Source organism: Eptatretus burgeri, chromosome 13 (genome assembly GCF_056783735.1).
Source record: "Eptatretus burgeri isolate ZD-2024b chromosome 13, Ebu_testis_v1, whole genome shotgun sequence".
Lineage (NCBI taxonomy): Eukaryota > Metazoa > Chordata > Myxini > Myxiniformes > Myxinidae > Eptatretus > Eptatretus burgeri.
In genome coordinates, this window is record NC_140973.1 from 28,762,244 (window position 1) to 28,779,894 (window position 17,651).

General features: G+C 45.0%; 2 protein-coding genes and 1 long non-coding RNA gene across 10 annotated transcripts in view; 1 reads left to right on the plus strand and 2 right to left on the minus strand.

Moving 5' to 3' along the window:
• LOC147014141 (uncharacterized) overlaps positions 1–11,975 on the minus strand; it is a 76,113-nt gene extending 64,138 nt beyond the window's left edge. The window contains exon 1 of the long non-coding RNA XR_015050659.1: positions 11,925–11,975. This is a non-coding gene — a long non-coding RNA (uncharacterized LOC147014141). The remainder of the gene's footprint in view (positions 1–11,924) is intronic.
• Positions 1–17,651, minus strand: part of GABRA6 (gamma-aminobutyric acid type A receptor subunit alpha6) — a 453,203-nt gene that overhangs the window by 316,298 nt on the left and 119,254 nt on the right. The gene's annotated exons all lie outside the window — the stretch shown is intronic.
• Positions 1–17,651, plus strand: part of LOC147014140 (gamma-aminobutyric acid receptor subunit beta-3-like) — a 272,785-nt gene that overhangs the window by 117,656 nt on the left and 137,478 nt on the right. The gene's annotated exons all lie outside the window — the stretch shown is intronic.

Here is a 17,651-nt window from a genome sequence, read left to right on the forward strand (position 1 = left end):
AACTCCACTCATGGCTCATGGACTTCCTCTCCTGTCGCAATCAACATCTGGCCCTTCATGGAATCCTCTCATCCCCTCTTCCAATCCAGGCAGGAGATCCTCAAGGCAGTGTTCTGGGTGGCCCGATGCTTTTTCTGCTTTTCATCAATGATCTCTCCGACTCTGGAAAATCCCCTTTGTCTCTTTGCTGATGACTCCACCCTCTGCCGTACCATCTGTCATCCCTCAGATCGGCAAGCAGCAGCCTCGTCAATCTCTGCAGATCTGGATAAAATCACAAGCTTGGAACATGTCTTTCAATCCTGAAAGTCTCACATTCTCACTATCTCTCTCTGAAAGAACCATCTGGAAACCCCCCCTCCCCCCCCGCCCACATCTACTTTCTCAACAATCCTCTTAAAAAAATTAATTTCATTGAAGCTTTTGAGTCTCGCTATCTGCCGTGATTTTTCCTGGGAAAGCCACATTTCTAACCTGGCCTCCAAAGCCAGTTGCCGACTGGGCGTCCTCCGTCGTGAAAAGTCATTCCTCGGTCAACCTGAGCTCCTGACCACATACAAAGCTTTTTCCCGAAGCCTGATGGAGTACTGCTCTCCCCTCTGGGCTGGTGCTCCCACCTCTCACTTTTCCTGGCTTCACGCTATGGAAACCAAGGCTTTTAGGATTATTGTTATCTCCCACAAAAGCTGAGTCTTTGGGCCTCTCACTCTCTCACCGCAGGCAGGTCCATGGTCTTTCTGTCTTCTACCTTCTCTTCTCAGGCCACCCACCCCCACCCCCCCCCCACTTTTTCTGTGATCTGGGCCTCCCATATTTCCACAGGGTGCTCAAGGGCCACCAGCAACCCCTCTCTGACAAAACGACCAAAATCAAGAATCACTGCCCACCTTCATTCTTTCCATTCCTCTGTTTTCCAACCTCTGGAACAAACTCCCACACTTTCTTCAATCCTACTCTTTCAAACAGCTGTTCATCACCATCTCTCATCTCCTCCCATCCAAAATCAAGATCTTTTGTACCCCATTAATCCACCCCAAACCCACCTCCTTCAAATTACCTGCTTTTCTTCCTGAAAATCCCTGTAGTATCATCTTGTTTACCCCGTGTACCCCGCCCAATCCCTCCCTTCCACAGATCGCCTGATGTCTCTGTTCCCCACTGTTTTGTGCTTCCCTCTCTTCGTTATTCGTTCTGTGTGTTCGCTCTAAAACGAGCCTCGACATTGTATACCAAAAAAAGCTCCGGGCTGTGTTCCATGAGCAAGCCGCTTGCTATCACTTGCCAAGCCAGCCGTTCTGTATCAGTTACTTTGCAAGCCATACACTTAGCCGCTCGGCAAGCACAGCAAGCGATAAGGAGAGGTGGTTTGTTATGTTAACAAAAATGCCAAAAACGACTCTCAAAATGATATTACAACCAATGAAATCTTCAGAAGCAGACACCTGCAATGTAGACTTGTTATATTTATGAAATATGCATTTCATAATTTTATTGCAACTTCTACTTTTGATTATACTTCTTCAAGATCTCAACAGATAAACCAGAGGTGAGCTTGGCAGGGGGCTCCGACTTCTGATTCCCCCTTTCTTTATCCTTCTTTCCCTCTTCCTCATACTCTGTAGCTGCTGCTAACATGTACAATATATTCGTTTGGGGAAGTTGTCGCAAGAGGATCGAGTAAAACTGAAAACGACGGCCCAGATAGCATTTGCTCGAATATCACTATAGCATTGTTGACATTGGAGACTGCCATGTTGCTAAGCGGTGCTGGGCACTCCGTTCCGTCGGAGTGCTTGCTTGAGCACTTTTAATCAAGCAAGCCGCTTGGCAAGTGGTAAGCAAACTGTTTGCTAATGCAACACACCCCAGGCTCTGAAAAACAGACGACAGCGTACTGGAGCCAAATAGCCTCCACTCCTTTCCCATGACGCCCCACAGCTCGGCCATTCCAACAGGCTGTGACAGCGCATGCCACCGCAATGTTCCCGAGTTTGAACTCTCAACCCCAGTCAGGCACAACACATAACTAGAAGGGCACTGGGTAGAGCACACACCTCCGCCAGGCTGATGAGTTTACGTTTTGTATCCCACCGATAGGTTGGATCTGGATTCGGATCTGAACTAAAATTTCATCGGCTTGTTCTTGTGCTTGTGTTCTGCTGACCTAACCAACTCATCCACCAAGTTTCATCCGAATCCGTCCATAACTTTTCAGATATCGTGCCATACATTGTTTTAGCCCAATCTCTCAATGGTGAAGAATCACTTAAAAAATGATCATATCTGGATCCTGATGTTCACCAAAATGTTGATGTTGAGATGGCGACTAAACCGTCTCCCCCACCAGGTTTTCTGGTGAGGAGGGTGTTTGGATATGGACACCCAGCAGGATTAAAAACAAAACCTGTCAAAGGGCGGAGGAGCTCCTTGTGAGCCAACGGCCATCCATATCTAGTGCCCAACTGTGTCTGCGGATGTCCTCCTGCAGTTGGGTCACTTCTTATTAGGAGGTTGGTGGCAGGATTTGCACTCCGGCCACCGTAAAACCCTTCATTCCGCAAAACGCAAAAACGCAAAAAAAATCTGAAAACCCACTCCGTGGGAGTATCTCCTGTGCAGCTTCCCTTCGCAGGGCAGCTCACCGGATGACAGGATTGGGGCAAAGCCTTCGGGACCCCCAATCTTTGATAGGAGGGAAACCACGGGGTAACATCCCTGGGTCAGTTTGCGGGAGAGTGTGTCAGAGTGGTGCTGAGGTGTCGTCCACCAGACGGCGGTCTCCTTGGGTTAACCTGAGGCGGTCCCTTCGGGTGGGTGCCTGGAATGTCCTATCCCTAAGAGAGGATGATCACCTGTCTCTGTTATCATCTGAACTCAAGCGTTTGGACATCGGGATTGCAGCTCTCTCTGAGGTTCGGAGACCGGATTGCGGCGAGATAATGGTGGGTGGTTACACCTACTATTGGTCTGGTCGCTCTGATGGTTACCATACCCAAGGAGTTGCTGCAGCTGTGTCCGATAAGCTGCCCCCAATGATAATTGGGGTAACACCGGTCAACGGCGTATTATGAGATGGGATTCGTCACTCCTTAGGTGTCATTTCCCTGGTCTCTGTTTATGCTCCGACTGAGGCGAGTGATCTCACCGTGAAGGATGCATTCTACGCCACACTCGAGTCTGTGGTTGATCAGTGCCCCAGACGAGATACACTTCTAGTCTTGGGGGATTTCAATGCATCGACTGGAACTGATAGGGATGGTTATGAGGTGTGTGTTGGTCCCCATGGGTCAGGAACTATGAACCAGAATGGCACTAAGTTCCTTGACTTTGCAAGAAGTCATGGACTTAGGGTGGCTGGTTCATGGTTTCAACGCCCACAAGCTCATCGCTGGACTTGGTATTCCAACGCTGGCGGTGTGGCAAAGGAGATTGACCATGTCCTCATTGACGGTCGTTGGAGGATGATCCAGAACTGCAGGGTCTACCGGAGTGCTCAGTTCCTCAATACTGACCACAGGCTTGTGGTAGCAACTCTAAAGCTGCACCTTAAATCCTGGAGAATGGTACCATCCCAGCCGAGGCTGGATGTTGCCAAGCTCAGGGATGAGAGAGTAGCTGAGGAGTCTGCGAACAGGCTGAGTGGAAACTTGGGGGGTCTGGGTGCCTTGGGGGGTCCTGAAGAATTGTGCAGCGCCTTCAAGACCACCGTCCTTGATGTTGCCGGTGGATGCCTTGGAGCTCACCGCAGGGCAAAGAAGAATTTTGTCTCTCAAGGGACACTGGATACCATTGACCAGAGTCGCAGGGCCAGGCTGAATGGCAGAGCTGAGCTGTTCAGGGAGCTGAGGCATAAAACTGTACGTGCACTGAGGGTGGACAAGTAGGCCTATGTGCGAGGAATCTGTGAGGGGTAGAGCATCACCTGTGGACAGGTGATTCTCGTCCCGCTTACAGGGGAATTCGCGCATTACGTTCATCCAAGCCCATCCCTCGGAGCACTACAGTTCGAGCAGAGAGTGGTAGGCTCTTGACAGAGGAGTCTGAAGTGAAGGCCCGCTGGGCCGGTTACTTTGAGCGGTTGTACCAGGCTGATCCCCCAACTGTCGAGTTGGACGTCAAGGGTGTTACAATCCCTGTTGCTGACCCTCGAATCAACTGTGGTCCACCTACGCTTGTGGAAACACGGGCTGCGGTGAACCAGTTGAAACGGGGCAAAGCTCCAGGGATCTGTGGCATCCATGCCGAACTTCTCAAGGCTGGTGGAAATGCTGCACTCGTGTCGTTGCATGCAGTTTTGTGCTCTGCCTGACTTATTTCCAGTTGTTACTGGAGTTCGTCAGGGATGTGTACTTGCCCCCACACTTTTCAGCACTTGTATGGACTGGATTCTAGGGAGGATGTCGGAGAGATCAAGTTGCGGTGCGTCATTTGGGAATGTCAAGATCTCGGACCTTGACTTTGCAGATGATGCAGTCATCTTTGCGGAGACTTTAGACATCCTCTTGGGGGCCCTCGAGGTGCTGAATGAGGAGTCGGAGCCGTTGGGATTATGGGTTTCTTGGGTCAAAACTAAGATCCAGGCTTTCGGTGACATCTTGGATGCTGCTGTCCTGTCTGTGTCTGTTTGTGGTGAGGATGTTGAGGTCGTGGAGAGATTCACTTACCTTGGCAGTGATATTCATGTCTCTGCTGGTTGCGAGTCAGAGGTCAATAGACGTCTGGTTCGGGCCTGGGGAGTCATGGATTCACTGGATCATGGGGTGTGGCGCTGCCGGTACCTGTGCGGGAGGACGAAAGTCCGAGTCTTCAGGTCCTTGGTACCTTCAGTCTTGCTCTATGGGTGCGAGACTTGGACTCTGACCAAGGATCTGAGGCAGAACTTAATTCCTTTGGTACCAGGTCTCTTCGGAGAATCCTTGGCTATCGCTGGTCGGATTTTGTGTCCAACGAGCGGTTGCTGAGAGAGACTCGGATGAGATTTGTTACCTGCATAGTCCGTGAGCGTCAGTTGCGGCTGTATGGACATGTGGCTCGTTTTCCTGACTCTGATCCTGCTCACCAGATTCTCTCAGCGAGGGAGTCTCATGAGTGGAGGAGGCCAGTGGGTCGACCACGTTCCTCATGGTTGCAACAGGTTAACCATCATCTCAAGGAGATGGGGATGGGCCTGGCATCTGCCTGGGGGATGGCCAGACGGAGGCCCCTGGAGTACCGGCGGAAAGTGGACGCAGCGACGTGCTGTTCTGGCACATGCTCCCATACCTGACCTGACCTGACCTGACCAAAATTGAATCATTTCTTCCTTGTCACTCAATGGTGAGCCTGGTGTTGGCTTAGCAGTGAGCGTGGTGGCTTATTATCCGAGCGTCCTGAGTTTGAGCTCTGTTGGCTGCTGAATTAACACCAGGGGGTTGACTCCTTCTGAGGTCGTCCTTCCGAGGTTGATGAAATGAGCACCAGTGTACTGATACAGCGGCAGAGCCGTGCCCCTAACCAATGATGCAAACAGGAGACAAAAAGGCTGTACACGATGGGAACTCAATGGTGAAGAAACACTTTAAAAATTCTCAGATCAGGATCTGTATTCAGATCTTCACCAAAATGGAATCACTTCTTCCTTGTTACATACCCAACCTGCCCACTAAGTTTTGGCCGAATCCGTCCACACCATTTTGAGATACTTTGTTCACAAACAGACAGACAGGGGTGAAAACATAACCTCAATCCACCTTTGGTGGTGGAGGTAATGAATTGTCACCAATTGATGTTGTTAGCTTCCACCATGTGTGGACGTGTTTCTCCTCAGAGAACGATCTCCAAAGCTGATGATACCTTTTTGGATTTGTCTCCTGTCAACTGTAACAAAGTTAATAAACCATTAATCATTCCGTTCTTCTTCCAGGCCAAACACATGCTATAATTTTGCAATTTTACATTAATTTTATGTGCGTGGGTCCTGACCATGTGGTGCACACCAGCAGATGGATGGTTGAACCACACCTGACCATGTGTACACACCAGGCCTTAGTATTTCAACCAACCAAATCTCTATCTCTATCTCTATCTCTATCTCTATCTCTATCTCTATCTCTATCTCTATCTCTATCTCTATCTCTATCTCTATCTCTATCTCTATCTCTATCTCTATCTCTATCTCTCTCTCTCTCTCTCTCTCTCTCTCTCTCCCTCTCTCTCTCTCTCTCTCTCTCTCTCTCTCTCTCTCTAGCATTCCCATTACGACCAGCTCACCCACCTACCCGAGTCATAAACAAACGTTTTTAAAATAAAAAGTCAAAAAACACCATCTAAACTTCTCCATACTCTGTGTTTCTTCTTTCTTGCTGGCCAAGGTTACTTTAAAATAGTCCTTCCTTTGTCACCCCATACCATTCTCTCAGCCCTTTGTTTTCCTTCATTCCCCCTTTATCCTCCCTTTCCTCCATATTGTCTGCTTCGCTCTCAAAATCACACCCCTTGTCCCATTGAGTTTTACAGTGCTGCTTTTCTTTGCACCTATAACCACTCCTCCCTCCAGCCATGGCTATGATGTGTGCCTACATATTAATGAGCTCAGGATTCAGTAATGGAACCCAATGTACAGCTCATGAAGATACAAGTCAGTGAATCACAACATGCTTGCGGTTCCTGCACATCCTCCCTCAGGCCTGGTCTCTGCCTCCCAATTATCCCCCATCTCCCCAACCCACCTGCTCTGCACCACCCCCTGCAGATGCTTCCCTGCCCACCTAAGCTCCTATTCAAACTAACAACTGCACTATTACTAAAAGCAGACATTACTGATGAAAGCAAAGACACATATGCATCTTCCACATCAGCACCGTCCTTGTGGCAGGTTCACCATGCTACTGTTACATAAGACACTTTTCCATAAAGCTACTTTTACATAAAGCTAGCTATTTTTCCTTGTACGACAACAGTTTGAGGTAGTTCTAATTATGACCATTAGCCTTTTGCTTAGACAATAAGAGTCTGCATCACACAAGAGGGTCACATGGTTAGAATGAATGTTTACATTGTAAAACTAGAAAGCATCTGAAAATGCAAAGCCCATCCGCAACCACTTTGTATTCAGACTATTAGAATTTCAGGTCAATTTGATGAAAATTGATGATGTTAGGTGATGCTGACCTTTGACCTTTTGACAAATTTATTAATTTGTCTTCTCCATATTCTCATAATGAAGCTTTGTTGAAATTTGATGACAAAAGTTCAAATGGTGAAAAAAGTTACGGCCTGACGGACACACAGACAGACAGACACAAGTGAATGGAAAGCCCCGTCTTTCCGCCGTGCGGGGGACGGGCGAATAAATGTTTTATATTGTGAGATATATATATATATATATATATATATATATATATATATATATATATATATATATATATATATATATATATTGTATATATTGAGAAGTTAGTGGAAATTGTTGCATCTGGACAAGACAGATGGGCAGCAGAAATTCATGATTTCCTGTAAGAAAATACATAAATTTAAATTTGATTTAAATTGCAGATTAACCCTAATCCTACCAAAAGGTGTCTTTTTGTACCCCAGGCCTACATTTAGAAGTGTTATTTCTATATTCGTTTAACAATGTATTTCATGTTTTATTGGTTTGTTTACCTATATATGCCGAAAATAAATCTGCATGTTTGAACATCACACCTTGCTGCCAGTCCAGCGGAAATGTGAAAAAGCATGTCGTGGCATCATTATGAAGTTTCTTGGTTGATTCATCATCTCTGAGCTATCCTGAATCAGAATCAGCCGGGTGCCAGACTCGCACCCTTGAGGAATTTTTTTTAGAGGCGAAAAACAAAATGGCCGCAACCGACTTTCAATAAATTCAGTTTTGGGCTGTATCTTCACTTCAAATGCACTTACACACACAATTTTGGTGTCTACTACAATGTTTTCATGGTAAAGGAATCCGATAATGATAAAATTCAAGGTGTATATATAAGACCTGTCTCATATTTTCAAGATGGCCACCATTTTAATATGAAAAATGGCTATTTTGTAGTTCCACTGATCACTTCGAGTAAGGAATTGAATTTGATGAACCCTCAAATATTAATAAAACGTACAATAATAGTCAATGACGGCTGAAGTAACTTACTTGCAATGATCAATGAATTGATGATTATATTGGAATACGATTTTTACACAAATATATCCGGATACATGTGGATAGTTGACTATGACTTTGGGTTATGTCTTAAAGTAAGTATGTACATGGATATGATTTTGAAATTTCCTTTTATTTTTAGGCAAACAAATATTAACTTTGTTAAGGATGCAATGTTCTACATTATGTTCAATCTTCGTCATCGTCGTCGTGATTAGCAGCTACTGCCCTTGTCTGTTCGTTACAACAGTCTGATACAGCATTACAACTGCAAAACATCGAACATGACATCTGTGCTGCCACACAACCACACCTCCCGGTGGAACATGGCCGGCTGGTGGAGCATCCACACTTGATCAGCTGCAGAATGGTGACTGGTGCAGCAGACACATCAGGTGGAAGTGTGGTTGGACACAATGTCGCACCGTCCTCACCTTCTTGCCATCCATACTTGATGGGATCTAAATTCGGAAGGTCTGACTGAGTGGCCGATTTCCAGATAATGACTTGATGATGAGCGCGATATACATGTGGAACAAAGGCATTATGCGATGGGGGGCAACAACTTCAATTTCGGAGCAGAGGTAATCTTGGAGTTGGCCATCTTAGACTTCCACAACTGATACCGGTGTGTGGACATATCACCTTCGACTTTGGAACCATAACAGGCAGCAATGAAGGTAGTTGCCTCAGATATCATCTTTTCCTCATCTGCTTCCAGCTGACCAAGTAAGGTGGGATGATGTCCGCCCATCAGTACCTTCAGCGCTGTGGCCTTTCCAATGCCAAACAAATACGACACAGTATCGCATCCGGTCAGAGCATGTACAGCAGGCAGATATTTGGCGATGCTTTTGTGTTTCAGTGTTGTTTGGCGAATGTCTACATTCACCCTCCCAGCACACGGACTCTCCATGCTGACATCCACAGTCAACTTTTCCTTGAGGTAGAAATGAATCAACAGGACAAAGACATCTGTATCGTCGCAGACCACTTTGATGTGTGAGTCACCACTGACACCTGACACAATTCTAACTAAGTGATGGATGATGATGACATCTGCTTCTTCATGGTGTGTTTTCAGATCCTGTTTCTGGAGAGTGGAATTGTTCCATACTTGTACTGGTGTAGAATCTTTTCCTGTGATCACCAGTTTGGTCTGGTTGTCCACAATGTGGGTCATCAGATACTGACAGATCAAATCAATCAGTTGTACTTTGTTTGTCGGCTACATTTAGGACCACTTTTTGTGCTGGAAGTGTTGTGTGTAAGTTGAGTTGATGTTTTCGACTTGAATCATGACCTGCGCGACTGGATCTCATCATTTGTTTCGTGCTGATTTTGATGTACCTGTCGAAAATCAGGTATATGTCACAACACTCTAGGTGGTATTTGATCACATAATCCTCAACTGGGCCATTTGTGGGCCAATGTACAGTCCATAACATGGCACATCCATTGATGATGACAGAATCTGGTACACCTTGGATTCGACTTGATTGCTCAACTTGGAGTTTCGTCTTCAGGATTGCTTTCGACTGAGCCCACGTCGCACCGCTCTCATCAAACAAGGAGGCTGGGACAGGGGACAGTTCATATGAGAGGACATCCTTGATATCAATATCCCTGTATTGTTGGAGACATATAACTCGGGTGTGGATCAATTCGGTATCATATACTGGCCTTCCATCCAGCTTGATGCTCTTTTTGGTCGAAGTCATCAGGGTCACTTTCTTGGTTAGTGTCTTGTTGAAGCTTGTTGGCCATTCAGATTCAAATTCCGCCATCTGTTGTCGTCCAATCTTGAGAGAATCTTCAACGTTTACCTTGTCTGTGGCATGAAACATAGTAGTAGACACCAAAATTGTGTTTGTAAGTGCATTTGAAGTGAAGATATAGCCCAAAACATAATTTATTGAAAGTCGGTGGTGGCAATTTTGTTTTTCGCCTCTAAAAAAATTCCTCAAGGGTGTGAGTCTGGCACCTGACTGATTCTGATTCAGGATAGCTCAGAGATGATGAATCAACCAAAAAACTTCATAATGACGCTAAAGCACGCTTTGCCATGAAATGGCTGTTTGGCATCTAGACTATGCACAGAGTTACAAGCAACTCCTTTCTGGGGTCCAAAAAGACCCTGGTTGTTTAGATTAGGTCGTAAATATGTTCGTAGGATTCGGGTTAAGGAGGTTCTGTGTTTAAATGACTTGTGATGATCCTCCACAATACTTCATGGTTTTGTGCTGATTAATCAGTATGGAATTCAGTACTTAAAATCGACCTTCATGAGAAAACACACCTTGATAATGTCCCCTTGTGCTTCCTCGGCTCTTTGCTCTGTGCCTACCCCTCAGTGGCAGGCAAGGCATCAGGTTGATTGAGTGAGTGTTTCAACTTATATTCTGTCTGGGGGCAAACAGCGCTTGTTGACGCTAAAGCTCTCCTGTTTTCTTATATAATAGCCGTAATTAATCACAAGAAAGGAACACAGTTGCTCGTAACATTGCCCTCTGGCAATCCAAACAGTGACAGCCCCTGTGTTTATAATCCCCTAATATAGTATTGCATTTAATGATTTTCTTTGTAAGATATTTCAACAAAGTTAATCAATGTGCTTTATGGAAGCACTAATTCTTCATAAGGGTTTGACGACAAGCTTGATGATCACGTACATTTGTCTTTTGTGGCAAATCATAGCACCAGTTCAATGAGTGACTGCATGTTTGAGTGTCTTCGAGCAAAGTCCAAAAAGACAATTATTCTCAGATAAATCAGGCACCACAAGTCATATATGAATCAACCTGAAAATTACTGTCACCTGATAAACACTACCGATTTAAATCATGAGCCTGGGATGGCAGGATAGTCTACAGGGATACACAATCATCGCTGAGCTGTCTGTGCGAGCATGGTTTGAATCCAGATCTCGGTATAAACCGTCATCCCGGAGTTTCACACGCAGAATGAAGCATCAATGTGTGTGCCGTCAATCGGATGGACATTAAACTGAATGGCCAGCACTGGCTGTTGTGTGACATTAAAGATCACAAATGGGACACCTGGCTTTACGTGCATTCGAGGGATGGAGCACTTTGTGATGCAAGGCCCTGCCTACAAAGCACAAATCCAACAGTTTATAGTTGGATCGGGAATCAAACCGAGACTAGACAGCTCAAGAGTAAGTTTGCCATCCTTGTGCTTTATACACACACGTCATTGACTGAGTCTATCGGTTTACTTATCTTGTATACGCTAATAGTTGAAACAGAACTAAGGCCATGTTAATATATATATATATATATATATATATATATATATATATATATATATATATATATATATATATATATATATATATATATCAGTTGATCGTCCAAATTTTTTTTTAAAGGAAGAAGGAGGCCCACTTTTTTGTTTGTTTTTTGTTTTTTTGTTTTTTCAAAATTGCCGCCGGCTTTTCTATTCAAGATGGCCACTGACAAAATGGCCACTGACATTTTCATTCAAGGACCCTTCACGTTTAATGCACAGAAACACTTAAAAATAAATAAGTTGAAAATAATAACACATCATACACATATCTACATTTACTTGCCTATTAAAAATACAATCCACAGTTCAAAACAAATATATTTAAATGTATGGCATCGTACAAAAAAACTACACACTTTGTGCATATTCAATTTATTCACAATGCCATCTTTCTATGTATAGTAGATCTCCATTAAATATTTATTTAAATACACAGATATACACATGTGGGATGTGGACTCACCAGTGCTGTTTTCTCTTGTTCCTGTATGGCCTCTCCCTGGTCCAACTCCGCACAAGCCAAATCGGAGAAAACATCACACAGTGAGCGTCAACCATTCAAGAATTGTTCTAGCATACCATGGCTTCAGGACTTTAGTCCTCGCCCGAATTTGCAAGCACATGAAAACCATCTTCACAAATGAAAATCGTAATGGAAACGGGAAATGGCACGACAATGGAAAGCGCAGTGAGCGGAAAGTGGCAGCACAGCACTCAGCGCTGCGGCTCGCTTATAAAAAGAAAAGATCGATTCAGAGAATGGTGCAAGTTGTACACGAAGATATGGATGTTTTTTTCAGGGTGTTTGACAAAATAACAAATAACAAAAAAAGGGAGGCACCACAAAAAAAGAGGAGGAAGCTTTTTTTTGGCCTAATATTAGCGTAAAATATTGCTGAGTTATTTGCATTTTGAGGGGAAATAGTTTGGCCTTCGAAGGACATGACATCTCTAAGGTTCCATTTAAGACCAAGTTTAATTTACCAGAGTGAGAATTGCTTTGCAATGCATGTCCCCTACCGGTCCCAATGAACATTCGTTTATTTGGGCAGTGTTCTAGCAGATGGTATTGTATGCTAGGACAAAAAATGGTGCATTCTGTGCTGAAAATAACAGTTAAAAACAAGCGCTCAAGTGAGCACAATATACGCCCGAACAAGAAGGTATATACAGAATTGTGCTACTACATGGAAAACAGCATCCTGGTTGCCATGGCAACCACTTTAGATGACGAACGTATGTCGCGGCACACCATCTCCACAGTCTGTACCTATGTACTAAATATGAAACGTGAAAGTTGAAAACTTTGGGAGTTAGAGTGCGGACAGGAACGGACGGATGGACGGACGGACGACCGGTATCACATAATACGCCCCGATATATATAATATATATATATATATATATATATATATATATATATATATATATATATATATATATATATATATATATATATATCGGGCGTATAAAAACCCGATGTACATATATGAAGCAAAAACATGTGTATGGCTTATGTGCACATATAATACATTGTGGTTATGCTCCTGGGATCATTTCAATTGCACTGGACCATGGACTAACACTCAGGCCTAAAGCCTGCCGATCTGTGCTGCTTCAAGCAATGGCAGTGCATGATTTTATTGGGGTGGACTCAGGCCAGCTGTCTAGCCAATGGGTGTAAAGCAGTGGGGTGGAATCAGGGCAACTGAAAACTAACCCATGTGTTATATGTGATATTTTCTAAGTTTAAAAAGGGCATAACTCTGTGAAAAATTGAAGAAACACCCTGAAACTCGACCTTCCTCTGTCACTTATCATAATAAAGCCATGTACTAAGTTTCAGTTGAATATGTCAAAGGGTACGTGAAAAAAAGGTCTGAAAAACCACAAGTAGGATGGATGGACGGATGGATGGATGGAGAGCAAGCCTAATGTCCCCTCCAGTGAAACCGGAAGGGGACCAATAATTGAGTATGACGTGACATGCAATCAGGATGAACTTGATCCCCACTTTTATATAAAATTTAAAGGGTTGAAGTTAGACGTTAATATTCAGTTTTTGCTGATGTTGTAAGTGGGAATTACCTTTTTGATATTTGTCATATGTTGAGCATTCTTGTTGTGTCATCTATAATATCGCCATCCTATCCCAGTATTTGCAAAAAGGGCATAACTGAATATCTCAAAACCAAAGGTCATTTTGCAATGGGTTTTTTTTATTTATTGAGTCAAGGCTCACATAGGAACTTGAACACAGAAAGGAGGGCAATCTCAGTTCTTTCCACAAAGCTCGGAACAAGTGTGTATCTACCCTCAGGAGAGCCAGAAAACAACATCTTTCTCATCTCAAGTCTGAACTCTCAAACCTCTCTCCCTCCTCAAAATCCTGGTGGCGTTTAATCAAATCTGTTTCTGGTGTATGTTCCCCCTCCATCCCCTCCCTTACCTCAAATGGCCGCACTGCTGATTCCACACGTGATAAAGCTGAATGTCTAAACTCGGTGTTTGCAGCTAAATCTTGTGTCCCAAACCCATCACTATCTCTACCCACTTTACCCAGTCGCACCCAACTGTCCCTGGACTCTGTATCCTTTTCTCCTGACAAGGTGGAGAGCTTGCTTTCAAACCTCGAGTCAGATTCTGCAACCGGTCCAGACGGCATCAGCCCACGTGTCCTCAAAGCCTGCTCTTCTGCTCTTGCTCACCCTCTCTCTGTTCTATTCACCCTCTCATTTTCCCAAGGTCATCTGCCATCTGCTTGGAAATCTGCTAACATCACTGCCCTGCATAAAAAAGGTGCAAAAACAGATCCCTGTAACTACAGACCAATCAGCCTTCTCCCAATCATCAGCAAGGTTATGGAATCCATCATTGCTTCAGACATGAAATCCTTCCTCTTCTCCAATGGCTTGATTTCCAATCATCAATTTGGTTTTCAGACCAGGTCACTCTACCCTGGATATGCTGCTACTGCTCTCCCATCAATGGATGGAGGTCCTCAATGCCAGACAGGAAATCCGAGCCGTATCCCTGGACATATCACGTGCTTTTGACACAGTCTGGCACCCTGCCCTACTCACCAAACTCTCTTCCCATGGTATTCAAGGCCATCTCCCACTCATGGCTCGCAGACTTCCTCTCCTGTCGCAGTCAACGTGTGGCCCTAAATGGAGTTCTTTCATCCCCTCTTCCTGTGCAGGCTGGAGTTCCTCAAGGTAGCGTTCTGGGCCCTGTTCTTTTTCTGGTTTTCATCAATGATCTCTCGGACTCTCTGGAAAATCCTCTATTTCTCTTTGCCGTTGACTCCACCCTCTGCCGTACCATCTGTCATCCCTCAGACCGGCAAGCAGCAGCTTCTTCGCTCACTGCAGATCTGGATAAAATCACAAACTGGTCCAACACGTGGAACATGTCTTTCAATCCACACAAATCTCACACTCTCACTATGTCTCTTCGAAAGGACCGTTTACAAAACCCCCATCCACTTTGTCAACAATCCTCTGGAAGAAGTTTTTTCTTTCAAGCTTCTGGGTCTCACTATCTGCCATGACCTTACCTGGGAAAGTCACATTTCCAACCTTGCCTCAAAAGCCAGTCGCCGACTGAGGAATCCTCCGTCGTGCAAAGTCCTTGCTCGGCCGTGCTGAGCTAGTGACGACTTAGAAAGCTTTTGTCGGTAGCCTGATGGAGTACTGCTCTCCTCTGGGCTGGTGCTCCTGCCTCCCACCTTTCTCGACTTCACGCTGTCGAAACCAGGGCTTTTAAGATCATTGGCATCTCCCGCAATGAAGCTGAGTCTTTGGGCCTCTCACTCAATCACCGCAGGTTGGTCGGTGGTCTTTCTGTCTTCTACCGACTCCTCTCCAGCCTTGCCCCCCCTGCTCTCTCTGCGATTTGTCCCAACCACATTTCCACAGGGCGCTCAAGGTCCGCCAACAACCCCATTCTGGTAAAACTACCAAAATCACGAATCACTGCTCATCTTCACTCTTTCATTCCTCTTTTTTTCCCGCCTTTGGAATAAACTTCCTCACTCTATTCTTTCCCATTCTTCCCTCCAGGCTTTCAAAACAGCTGTTCACCACCACCTCTTATCTTCCCCCATCCAAATCCTCGATCTTTTCTACCCCCGATAATCCACCCAAGCCCACTTCCTTCAATTCTCCTGCTTTCCTTCCTGTAAGTCCCTGTAATGTCCATCTTCTCCTCGCCATGTTCCCCGTCCCATCCCCATCCCTCTCCCTTCCACAGTTCACCTGTGTCTGTTCCTCAATGTTTTGTCCCTTCCACTCCCACCCCTCTTGTCTCATGCCTCCTTGCTGTGAGTTGTGTGTTAGCTCTCATACGAGCCTCGACCAAGGTATACAAAAAAAAAAAAAAAAAAAAAAAAAAAAAAAAAAAAGGACATAACAGAATAAAAGTAACAGTGGAAAGAGGGTGGGGGAGGGGGAGGGGAGGGGGGGACACAACAGCAACAGGGTAGAGAGACAAAAAAGGGAGACTTGCAGGAAGAAAGGACATGGGGAAGGATGAGAGCATGGGGTGAGAGTGGTGGAGAAGTAGGAGGGAGGGGGGGAGGAGGAGGAAGAGGATACAGGAAGTGAACAAAGCTGGATACAGGCACAAACTCTCAATAACAGAAATTGAATGGAAAACTGGGGAAGAAGCAGAAATGGAACAAATAAAAAAGAATGGAGAGGTGGGTGAGGGAGCAGGGGGAGGGGTACCCAATAACCTGGAAACCCACAAATTGATGCAGTTCGGCGGGGGGGGTTATTGTGAGTATAAACGATCATGAGTATGGACAGGGTATGACGAGATAATGGTGAACAACTGTCTTGAAGCCCTGGAAAAGAGAATAAGATTGAACAGACTGAGCAAGTTCATTCTACAGGTGAGAAAAAAAGAGGAACAAATTGGAGGTGCAGAAATTGTAAGAGCAGAAAGGAGGCAGTAGAACACAGAGACAATGAATGACCTGTCAGTGATATTAAAATGATAGGCCCAGAGACTCAGCTTCATCCTGGGAGAAACCAATGATTTTGAAGGTCTTTCCTTCCACCAAGGTGTCAAGTGGGGGTTAGGTGTAAGGCAAGGGTACCAACCCAAAGGGGAGAGCAGTACTCCATCAATACCTTATAAGGGGATAGAAGTTCAGATATGCCAAGGAAAGACTTTGCAGGATGGAGGATGCCCCATTCAACAGCTGGCTTTGGAAGCCAACTTGGCTGGTTTGCCCAACAAAGATTATGACTGCTGATGAGGCCCAAAAGTTTGAATGACTGAATTTCTTCAAGAGGTTTGTGAAAGAAGTAGATGGGAGGGTACACTAGACTATCCTTTCAGAGAGACAGAGTGAGAGTGTGAGATTTGTCCGGATTAAAAGACATATTCCAATTGTTGGACCAGCTCCTGATTTCACCAATGTCTGCGGAGGGAAGAAACAGCTGCCTGCCTATTTAAAGGATGAGTAATACGATGGCAAGAGCTAAAGATGGCAAATGGTGGAGTCATCAGCAGAGCTAAAGAGGATTTTCCAGAGTCAGAGAGATTGTTGATGAAGACAAGGAACAGGATTCTGCCCAAGGCACTGCCTTGGGGCACTCCAGCCATCCGACAGGAAGAGGAGAAGAGAGGATTCCATTGACAGTCATGCCTCAACTACAAAAGTGGAGGAAATCAGGAAGCCAGGAGAGGAGGTGGCCTTAGATGCCAAAAGCAGAAAGTTTGGAAAACAAGGTGAGGTGCCAGACTGTATCAAATGCTTGAGATATGTCCAGAGAGACAGTCCTGATATCACGTCTGAGAATGAGAGCCTCCACCCATTTTTGGAGATCTTACAGAAGCAGAATGTCCAGTGTTGAGTGAGCCAATCTAAATCTGAACCGATGACCTGAGATCAGGCCATTGGAGGAAAGGAAGGATTTGATGTCAACTGCAATGATGGATCCAATGACCATGCTGATGATTGGAAGTAAGCTCATTACATAGTTCTGTAGTTAAGAGAATCTGTTTTGCATCATGTTTGTGTAATATCGTGATGTGACTGACTGCCAAGCTGATAGTAGATGACCTAGGGCAAATAACATCGTGAAATTGGCAGAGAGGGGATATGCAAAAGCAACAGAGAAGGTTTTTAACACACATGCGCTCATGCCATTCAGACCAGTTGCAGATTGAGTCGAGGG